The sequence below is a fragment of the Vombatus ursinus genome, unplaced genomic scaffold (assembly GCF_900497805.2).
Source record: "Vombatus ursinus unplaced genomic scaffold, bare-nosed wombat genome assembly UNPS02005659.1, whole genome shotgun sequence".
NCBI lineage: Eukaryota > Metazoa > Chordata > Mammalia > Diprotodontia > Vombatidae > Vombatus > Vombatus ursinus.
The window spans coordinates 20,701,886-20,713,932 of NW_020945437.1; positions in this window are offsets into that span (position 1 = coordinate 20,701,886).

A 12,047-nucleotide genomic window follows, 5' to 3' on the forward strand; every position below is an offset into this window, starting at 1 on the left:
GGTCTGCACAACTATACCCAAACCTGGAAGCTGCTTTGAAGATGACATAAAGCCCAGCTCCCAGCTTGTGTTCTGTTCTTGTGATCATCCATTTCTCCTAAAAATAAAGGGTATTCAAAATAAGTGCCTTTATAAAAGTCATATTAAAAGGTAGTCTAAGTGGCACAGTGGATAGAGTACCTGCCCTGGAGTCAGGAGGACCTGAGTTCAAATCCGGCCTCAGACATTTGATAGTTACTAGCTGTGTGACCCTGGGCAAGTCACTTAACCCCATTGCCTAGCCAAAAAAACAAAAACAAACAAAAAAAAGTAGTTCTTGTGTTTTCCTTCCTCCTTCCTTCCCTATCTCCTTAATACTAATAATAGCCTAGTGTATTTTGCCTTAAGTAGCTGTGATGATTGCCATTCAGGAGCCACATAGACCTAGCCCTTGCCATGAAGAACAGAGGGGCCACTGAGTTCTCCAGTTGAATGAACTTCAGAAGAAACGAGACAGCATCAAAACATGCCCATGGTCACAGGCTTATGATTACAACTCATTGAGATAACGCATTACTGACTTACTAACTGGCCCCCAGCACAGAATGACCTCAGCCTTAGATTTCACATTTCCCTTGCCTCCCTCTAAGGTTTTGTTGCAGTTCCTATATCTGACTCTGCTTTTACTTCAGAGACCATCCTTTCTCCTGTGCTTTATATGCTATGACTTATTTGCCCCATCCCGGCATGGGGGAGGTGATACTCCCAATAGTCTCTGGTCTGCTTAGACCACATTTGGGGTATTAGGTTTAGTTCTGGGTGACAGAGAAGACAGAGAAACCAAAGCACCTGTGGAGGACAACCAGAATTGTGCAGGGATGACAAACACTACACACAAGGATGGTGGATGGTGGATGGCATCAGACGCTGAATCGAGGGTGGAGCTGAGGTGGGAGGGGGCATCCCTTGGAGAAGATGAAAGAGGACACGACAGCTGTCTCCAAGTGTTTGAAAGACTCTTCTCAAAAGGGGATTAGACCAAGATGACTCCAAAAAGCTCATGATGGAGGCCACTATCCACATCCAAAGAAAGAATTGATGGAGTCTGAATGCAGATTGGAAGCATGCTACTTTCACTTTCTTTGGGGGCTTTTTGTGTGTGTGTGTTTTTTCCTTTTGTTCTGCTTTTTCTTTCACAGCATGACGGATGTGGAAATATGTTTAACATGCTTATACATGTATAACCTATATTAAATTGCTTGCTGTCTTGGCGAGAGAGAAAAATTTGGAACTCAAAATCATATTTAAAAAATGAATGTTGACAACTATCTTTACATATAACTGAAAAAAATAAAACACTATTTACATTAAAAAGTAAGTAAAAGGGGATTAGACCTGTCCTGTTTCTCCACCTTCCCCCCACACACACACACTGCCCAGCAAAACTAGAAGCAATGGATGGGATATAGAGAGGCAGATTTCAGCTTGATCTAAGGAAAAACTTTACAAATGAAACCATATTTGTAAAAGCACTTAACACAGTGCCTGACATAGAATGGGTGCTATATAAATGCTTCTTCCCTCCCCTCTCCTTTCTTCCCCTGCCCTTCTCTTCCCTAATGATTAGAGCTATGGAAAAGAAATAGACTGCCTCCATCTTGGCCTAGAGTCAGGAAGACTTGAGTTCAGACATTTACTAGCTGTGTGCCTTGGGCAAGCCACTTAACACTCTATTTGCCTCAGTTTCTTCATCTGTAAAATGAGGGTAATCATAGTACCTACCACCCAGGGTTGTGGTGAGGATCAAACAGGATAATTATTGTAAAGCACTTAGCACAGTGTCTGGCACATAATTAGTGCTATATAAATGTTACCTGTTATTATAATTATTATCATGAGTGAGTCCCGCATCATTTGAGATTTGCAGGCAGAGGCTGGATAATTCTACTAATAAGAGCTGACACTTCTAGAGGCTTTGAGGCTGGCAAAGCCCTTTACTTGCATTATCTCGTTGGAGCCTCCCAAAAATGTCTGTGTGACGCAGATACTATTATTATCACCATTTTAGAGATTAAGAATCAGATATCTAGAGAGATTAAGTGATTTACACATCTTCACACAGCTACTTAGGATTTGAGGTAGGATTCAAACCCACTTCTTCCTGGCTGCAAACAGAGGGCTGCATCCATTATACCACTTTTCAGAAACATTGTACCAGGGATTTCTGTTCAGATGCTGGTTATACTGTGTGCTCTTTGAGGTTCCTTCCTCAAGGAAGGATCAGAGTCCTGAGACTCTCTGATCATTCAAGTATTGACCTGTAAGTATTAAATACCTACTATATATCAGGCACTATGCTAGGTGCTGTGGATACAAAGAAAAGGAAAAAAAGAAGAACAACATAATTCCTGCCCTGAAAGCCCTTGCATTCTTATTGTGTGATCTTGGTTTCTTTGGGTTCTACCTGCACAAGAACTTCCCAGCCATAGAACTTCCTGAGCCATGAGATCTCCAAACCAAAGAGGGTTAAATCAGCCTCATGAATCTTGCTTCCTCATAGCCACTGATGGGACCAGTGAGAGCAGTATATTGCCCTACCCCCAGTCCCAGCGCTGGGTCTAATGCACTTGTAATTTCATTCAAGTAAATCTGATTGTGAAAACGTAACTTCAAGTTGACCTGAAGTTTATAGAAGTTCACAGAATCATAAAGCATCAAAGGCACCAGCTGACCATGACATATGGTTAAGTTGACTGATCATAACTTTTATAGGGCCAAGAATGTAAAAATAATTTAAAAAAATAAAATCACAGGCCTGTGGCTTCTGCATGCTTGTGCATCTTTCCCCAGAGGTGGCTAAATGAATAGGATGCAGAAGGAACATCCTATTATCCCCTCTTGGCTAAAAAAAAGAAAGGATGGAAGGCTCTACTACCCTTTCTCTGGGCCTCAGTTTCTTCATCTGCAAAATGAAGGGCTTGGGCCAGATGATCTCTTCCAGTTCTAAAATTCCTTGATTCTCTGATTACATCAGTACCACAGTTAGAGATGCCAAAAGGCAAGAACCCATGTTCTTACTGCTTAAATAATGGGGAATAAGTGTTGACCAAAAAAGAGAAAAAAAGCTTTCCATGAGCCATGATCATTAGAAAGCCAAAAGTGCAATGCAAACAAAAATAAAAGACACAGTTCCTCATATGTACAGTTCTCCTATTTATTTACTTATATTAACAGCTTTCAGGTTCACTTTAGTGCTAAGAAACGTCAGGTTATGAACTGATGATAATCAGTAATTATTTAAGGTAAGATCCAGGATAGTTCCTCAAGGTGGAAATAATAACCCCCATAGAAATGAGAATAAACTCTATCATGGGGGATGGGGGGGAAAGGGGTTGTAAATCCAAACACACCATCTAACTTGTCTTCACCTCCAAGAGTTTCCAGCTGTTTATTAAGTTCTGCTATGATTTGCCAAGTATGAGCCCTGATTTCATTTTGACTGCTACAACAAACTAGTATTAAATACAACAAGATGAACTGGTGGCCTCACTCACTTTTAATGCGTTGAGCAATTTGGGCATTCTCTTCATTTCAAATGAATGTCCTTTTCCTTGAATCCCCGAAGTGGATTGTTTTCATTTTTATTTTCTTCACTGGCATAATGATGTCAGACCCCAGGAGTCCTGCCTTGGGTTAAAAGGACACAGATGGAGAAACAAGATGGTACCCGAGAGCTTTAGTTTGTCACTTCTAGGAAAGCAGTTCAAATCCTTGACCTGTTGAAAGCAAAAGTAATAAGGAAACCATTGCACATATTAAGTGTAAGGATGGAACACCTAGAGAATATGGGATCATTGGGGAATGATCATGTGGAGAGGTATGTGAAATGATGCTTCTGCAGCTCTGATTATAAGCATTGGGTAGAGCAATAGACTTAGCAGTGAGAGAGATTTAAGTTTAAAACTTGGCGTTATCAATCATTCGATCAAGATGTACCTACTATGTGCCAGACACTATACTAGGCTTTAGGTGTACTCCATCCTCCTGCCTGGAAAATAGAAATAAGGCTTATGCTACAGACCTCAAAGGAGTGCTGTATAGAAAATACTGAAAAGCCATAATTTAAAACCAAGACTTGTGAGGAATGTAGGCATAGAGACCAGGTAGGAACCTTTTGTGGTAACTATGTCATAAACAGTTTGAAGAAGGCAGCACGGTCCAGTGGATAGCTGCCTTTGGAGTCTGGAAGACCAGGGTTTAAGTACCACTCTTCACACCTACTGGTTTTTTGAACTTGGGGAAATTTAGCCTAGGCAACTCTCCTTAAGACTGTAGGTTGCAGAACAGTTGCCTGCCTGCATTGTTAAAAGCAATTTTCTGACCAGGGGTTCCCTAAACTATTGAAATCATTTTTTTTTAATGTTAAAGGTAATAAAGGCCTAAATCAGGATCGTGATAGAGGGAAAAAGGAGAAAAGAGACAGATGTGAGGGACATTTCAATGGAAGGATGGCCTTTAAGATCTCTTTGATCTTTAAATCTGTAATCTTGCAATGTGATGACTGGATGAAGGGCACAGGAGAGGGAGGAGTCCAAAGTCAACAAAGAACCTTAGTGAGGGGCTGTTGGTAAATGTTTAACTGACTGGAATAAGAGGGAAAGTATGCAGGACATCCTTGAAGTTTAATCTGCATTATTAATGTTTTTCACCATCACTTTCTTGAGTCTTGATGATCAGAGACAGTAAATCAAGCCCTGATTTATAACCTTAGCCGATTTCCAAAGTGTGGATGCTCACACTGAAAATTTAAGAATAGACTTCCATGGACCAGTATGAGTTGGCTCCAGGATACCCCTGGAAGCCTGGGAGACGGTATGATATCACTGACAAAGAATAGGGTAGTCAGGGAAGGGACCCAATTTAGTTAGGAGGGTAGAAGATCTGTTTGAGGCATGTTGAGTTTGAAGTGTCAGTGGGGCATCCCAAAGAAGGAGTCAAACAGAAGGTTGGAAGTTCAGGTCTGACCTCAATAGAGAGGTCAGGACTAGAATAGATATTTGGTCTTCTGGCTATCATAATTTTCAATCCAGAGGTGGTCCTTGAGATAATCTAGTCCAACCCTCTGAATTTGCAGATGTGGAACCTGAAGCTGTTCCCCCAGCCTCACTTCTGTAAAGCCAAAGTGAATTCAGTTTTATTTATAAATTCGGAATTCAAGTTAGTATTTGAATTTGAATTTTTCATAATGCCAGAATGAATTCAGAAGTTAGTCTTCACAGAATAGGAGAACCTGAGAGTGGGGAGGGATCTCAGTCCTTACCTAGTCCAATCTAGACCAGACTCTCTTCTGCATCAGTGGTATTAAACTCAAATAGAAATGTATATTGGCTTTTAAGAAAATCACAAATTAACATTATCTATTTTGTATCATATTCTTGGGCAGCTAGGTGGCACAGTGGATAGAGTGTTGGGCCTGGAGTCAGGAACTCATCTTCCTGAGGTGAAATCTGACTTCAGACATTTATAAGATGTGTGACCCTGGGTAAGTCACTTAACCCTGTTTGCCCCAATTTCCTTATCTATAAAATGAGCTGGAGAATGGGAAACCATTCCAGTGTCTGGGGTCACAAAGAGTCAAGCACAACTGAAAACAACTGAATGACAACAAATTACACTTCTATTTACTTTGTTTTACATTTCCCAATCACATTTTTCCATCTATCAGGTATAAGACATGACCCAATCTCAACTTGAAGACCTCAAGGAATAGCAAACTCATGACTTCATGAGGCAGCCCATTCCCCTTTGGGGAAGCCCTTGTTCTTAGGGAGTTCTCTATATCAAGCTACGAAAGACCACTACCCAACTCCCTCCCATTGTTTCTGGTTCTTTCCTCCTAGAGCCAAGTAAAACAAGTCTAATTTTTCTTTCCCAGTGGCAGCCCTTCAGATAGTTAAAGACAATGGTATGGGCAGAGTAGATAAGATTCTGGATTTAGTTAGAGAGTCGCAAGTTCAAATTTTGCCTGTGATAATAGCTGTGTGACCATGAATGTCATTTCTTCTGAGCCTCAAAATGGGGATAATAATGCCTGTAAGACCCACCTTCCTGGTTTGTTGTGAGAGGCTCAAATAGGATAATGCAGGGTACCCCAAAAGTCTCCATGCAGTCCTAAGGTTTTAACAGCACTAAGGCTTTTGAGACACCTTGTATATATAAAAACATTGAAAACTTTAATGTGCAATTAAAAAAACAGCTCAGGATTGTCATGAAACCTCTGCTCTCAAATATGATCTGCTGTCTGTCTCCCTGTCAAATAATATTCTGCAAAGTTCCTATTATTATCTTTTGCTTATTACATATCCACCTGTTCATTAACTTTCTTTTTTAATTTGTTGTTTATTTATTTTAAACATTCTTTTTTAAATTTTGAGTTCCAAATTCTCTCACACCTTCCCACACCCACAGAAAAGACAAACAACATGGTATCAGTTACACATGTGGAATCATGCAAAACATTTCCATGTTAGCTATATTGCCAAAAAAAAAAATGGAGAAAATTATACTTCAGTTTGCGCTCAGTGTTCATCAGTTCTCTCTCTGGAGGTGGATACCATATTTTCATCATGAGTCCTTTCGAATTGTCTTGGTTCATTGTATTAATCAGAGTAGCCAAGTCTTTCACAGTTAATCATCATTACAACATTGCTGTTACAATCCACAATAATCCCCTCAGTTCTTCTCACTTCACTTAGCATCAGTTCATATAGGTCTTGCCATGTTTTTCTAAAACTACTCTACTCATCATTTCTTATAGCACAGTAGTACTCCATCACAATCATATGCCACAACTTGTTCAGCCATTCCTTTTCCTTTTATCTCTTTGGGATAGAGACCTAGTAGCGGTATTGTTGGATTAAAAGGTATACACAGTTTTATAGCGCTTTGGATATAGTTCCAAATTGTTCTCCAAAATGGTTGGACTAGTTCACAACTCCACCAGCAGTTCATTACTGTACCTATTTTCCCATATCCCTTCTAGCATTTGTTGATTCTGATAGGTATAAGGTGATACCTCAGAGTTGTTTCAATTTGCCTTTCTCTAATCAATAATGATTTAGAGCATTTTTTCTTTCTTTTTCTTTTGCATTCAAACTCCATAGTTCTTTCTTTGGATGTGGATAGCATTTTCCATCATGAGGCTTTTGGAGATGTCTTAGATCCTTGTATTGCTGAGAAAGGTTAAGTTTATCAATATTAGTCATCACACAATGTGGCTGTTACTGTGTATAACATTCTCCTGGTTCTGCTCACTTCACTCAACATCAGACCATACAAGTCTTTCCAGGTTTTTCTGAAGTCTGCCTGTTCATCATTTCTTATAGCACAATAATATTCCATTTATATACCACAATTTGTTCAGCCATTCCCCAATTGATGGGCATCCTCTCAATTTCCAATTCTTTGCCACCACAAAAAGAGCTGCTAGAAATATTTTTGTACATGTGGGTCCTTTTCCTGTTTGTATGATCTCTTTGGGATATAGCCCTAGAAGTGCTATTGCTGGGTCAAAGGGTATGCACATTTTTATAGCCCTTTGGGCATAGTTCCAAATTGCTCTCCAAAATGGTTGGATCATTTCACAACTCCACCAGCAATGCATTAGTGTTCCAATTTTCCCACATCTTCTCCAACATTTATCATTTTCCTGTTTCGTCATGTTGGCCAATCTGATAGGTGTGATGTGGTATTTGCATTTTGTTTTGCATTTGATTTGTTTTGATTTGCATTTTTCTAATCAATAGTGATTTAGAGGGGCAGCTAGATGGCCCAGTGGATAGAGCACTGGCCCTGAAGTCAGGAGAACCTGAGTTCAAATCTGGCCTCAGACCAAACACTTGACACTTACTAGCTGTGTGACCCTGGGCAAGTCACTTAACCCCAATTGCCTAAAAAAAACAAAAAAAAAACAAAAACAAAATAGTGATTTAGAGTATTTTTTCAAATGACTATAGATGGCTTTTATTTCTTCATCTGAGAACTGCCTGTTCATATTCTTTGATCATTTATCAATTGGGGAATGACTTGTATTCTTATAAATTTGACTTAATTCTCTATATATTTTAGAAATGAGGCCCTTATCAAAGAGACTGGTTGTAAAAATTCTTTCCCAGTTTTCTACTTTCCTTCTAATCTTGGTTGCATTGGCTTTGTGCAAAAACTTTTCAATTTAATGTAATCAAAGTTATCCATTTTGTATTTTGTAATATTCTCTATCTCCTGTTTGGTCATGAATTCTTCTGTTCCCCATAAATCTGATAGATAGACTATTCCTTGTAGGGCATTTTTTCATATGACTATAGATAGCATTGATTTCTTCTTTTGAAAACTGTTCTTATCCTTTAATCATTTTTAATAGTATTTTTAACTACATGTAATGACAAATTTTAACACTTTTTTTTTAAAAAAATTGAGTTCCAAATTTTCTCTCTCCATCTCTCACCTCCCCCCTCACTAAGACAGAAAGCAATTTGATGTAGGTTATATATGTGCAAACATGTAAAACATTTCCATATTAGTCATGTTTTGAAAGAAGAAACAGACCAAAAGAAAAAAAAAACATGGAAAAAATAAAGCACGTGAAAATAGTACACTTCTGATCTGCATTCAGACTCCATTAGTTCTTTCTCTGGATGTGAATAGCGTTTCCATCATGAGTCCCCTGGGATTGTCATAGACATTGTATTGCTGAGAAGAGCTAAGTTATTCACAGTTGATCATCATACAATGTTGCCCTTACTGTGTATAATGTTCCCCTGGTTCTGCTCACTCCACTTTGCATTAATTCACGTAAGTCTTTCCCAGTTTTTCTGAAATCCGCCCAGTAGTCTTTGACCACTTCAACGCTTCTGGTCCCAGAGGAAACATGCCTGAAAAATGGTCTTCCAGCCTTGGCTTGAAGACCTCCAGGGAGGGGCACCCACTCGGGAGGGGAAAGAAAAAGAAAGAAAATAAGCATTTATCTAGAACCTACTATGTGCAGGCATTGTGCTAAGCACTTTTTACAAATATCTCATTTGATCTCCCTCCCAAGGCAGCCCATTCCATGTTTGGGTATTTGTTGTCAAGCTTTTCCTTGCTTCAGGATCAAATCAGCCTCTGCAGTTTTTCCCCATTAGGCCTAATTCTTCCCTGTAAAACCAGAAGAGTCCAATTCCTCTTCATGTGACACAGTCCTTCAGAGACTTAGAAGACTATGAGGTAGCATGATACATAGAGTACTGGGGCTAGAGTTAAAAGAGCTGAGTTCCAATGCAGCTTCAGGCGCTTATCAGCTGTGTGACTCTGAGCAAGTCATTTTAACTCCAAAATTGTATTTAAGGCATTATTTTAAAGTTATTTGGAAGGGAATGTTGAATGATTTCAGCTGGGTGACTGCTTCTACTCTGCCATCCATGTACTTCCATCCAATGAAATGACATACAGAAAAGTGCTTCGTGAATGCTTGGTGTGGTATACAGGAACACGAGCCTGGAAGCCAGAAAATCTAAATCCTAGTCCTCATTGTGATAGCCGCTACCTCTGGGACTTTGGGAAATCATTTTGCCCTGCCGGGGCCTGTTTTTTCACCTGGAAAAGGAGGGGCTGCCCTAAAGAATCTACAAATATTCTCTTGTCCTTGACAAATGGCGTCGCTATATAAAAGTAAGGTGGTGGTGGTGGCGTTACAGAATTACAGACGCTCAAGAGTTGGAGAGGACCCCAGAGGCCATCTAGTCCACTCTATGGCTGAACAAAGATCTCTTCTACTACATGATGATGATGATGATGATGATGATGATGACGACGACGACAACGACCATGACCTTGTAAGTCTTCTCCATGGTAAACATTTACAGATTCTTCAAATGAGCCTCGCATACTATGAATTCAAGATCCTTTACCATCCTCATTTCTCTCCTCTAGAGGCCCTCTAGTTCATCAGTTATCTTCCTAAAATTTGGAGCCCAGAACAGAAAAAGGGCAGAGTATATATAGCAACAATATCACCTCCCCAGTGCCAGATACTCTGCTTTCCTTAATACAAACTAACCTTATGGTAGCTTTTTTGATTTCCATAGCACAGTGTTTTTTTTTTCCCTTTTAACATTTTGTATATACTTTATATTTATTTACTTGTGTGTCTATTATATTCTCTAACCTCCTTCCTGCTGTGTAAGCTCCTTAGGCTGAAACTATTTTAATTTTTTTTTCTTTGTGTCTCCAGTGCTTAGCTCAATACCTTGCACATAACAGGTGCTTAATAAACATTTGTTCAGTTAAATTAACTAATAATAATAGCTTCATTTTATATAGATATATATGCACATATGTACACATATACACATATAATAGCACTATGGGTTGATAAAGCACTTTATACATAATTCATTAGGACCCCCAGGTCTTTTTCAGACAAACTGCTCCATACTCATGCCTCTCACATACTTGGGAAGTTGATTTTTTATTTTTTTGGACCCAAGTATAGTATCTTTTTGTTAAGCAACTGACATTTTTCTCTCCTAGCCAGTGTCTGAAACCTACCTATCTGTGAAACTGTTTCGGAATAACTACATGTGTGAGTCAGAAAGACACAGTGTAATGTGTGACCTAAGCAGCATTTAAGCCCCAGTGTTATAGGAGAAAGTATAACAGGTCTTCTCCCCATAAGTGCTGAAGGGCCTAAGTAGCAAGGAGTGATTCCCTGTGAAGTTAGATGGCTCAGATCTCAGAACAGTCCATCCTGGGTAAGCAAACAGACCTGAGCTTCATTAAAATCTTCCAGATGTCTTTGCTTCCACTGTTCTCCCCTGACCATAGCACTAAGGGTAATTGGATGTGCTATTTCCATATTCCCTGAACAATTGACTGCAGAGAATGCTTCCTTCTGAAGCAAGGCCTTTTTGGGTGGGGGAGGGAAAGGGAAGGAAGAGTGAGTACAGCTCCAGAATTAGAAGCAAAAGAAATGTGCTGTAGCCCAGTACCCAAAGGAGAAATGTCAAAGCTCTTAGCACAATGCCTGGCACAGTAAGTATGAAATAAATGTTGTTGCTATTATTTTTATTATTCAGCATAACTTAGTGGGAAGGTCACTAGATGTGGAATGAAGAGACCCCTGACTGGTTATGATTTGGGAGCACATCACTTCTCTGTTCTGGGGCTCAGTTTACTCAACTATACAGTAAGGATGATGTTCCAAATAGTAATAATAGCTAGCATTTCAGTAGCTCTTTAAGGTTTGAAAAGCACTTTACAAATATCTCATTTGATCCTCACAACAACCTGAGGAGATATGTGCTGTTATTATCCACATTTTATGGATGAGGAAAACAAGGCAGACAGACTTGCCCAGGGTCAGCCAGCTAGTAAGTGTCCGGCAGAATTTGAACTCAAGTCTTCCAGATTCGAAGTCTCTACTGCACTTCCTTAGCTGTCTAATGATCCTTATGGTCCAATCTAACACTGACATTCTGTTTTAAGTTCTATCCTAGCTCTAAAGTTACACAATTCCAATATCTCTGATGTCGTAACTGTGACTTGTGTCCAAAAGCAATAAAAGGGAAGATATTGTAGGTCTGAGACTTCATAGTGATGCAATCAACTACAAAGAACGTTTTGTTCCTCCTTATTTTTCTTGCATCCATCCCTTCTGTTCCTTTTCATGGTCAGTCCCTCCTCCAGGCCCTCCATCCCCACTTGTAGGATGATTGTCATTGTCCCTTTAACCTAGTCACATTCACAGGATCACATATTTATAGCTGGAAGGGACATTAGAGGCCATCCAGTTCAACCCCTCATTTTACAGCTGAGGAAACTGTGTCTGGGGCTGGATTTGAACCCAGGTCTCTCCTAGCTCTGAGGTTGGCTCTCTCGCTCCATTGTGCTAAGCTGCCTCTTTAAAGGAGCAATGGGAAATAAAGATGAAAGGATTGGTTGAGGTGAGACAGCTAAGGACTTGGGACACAATGGAGGTTTCTGATTAAGGGAATATCATGATGATATCCTGTTTTAGGAAGATTAATCTGACA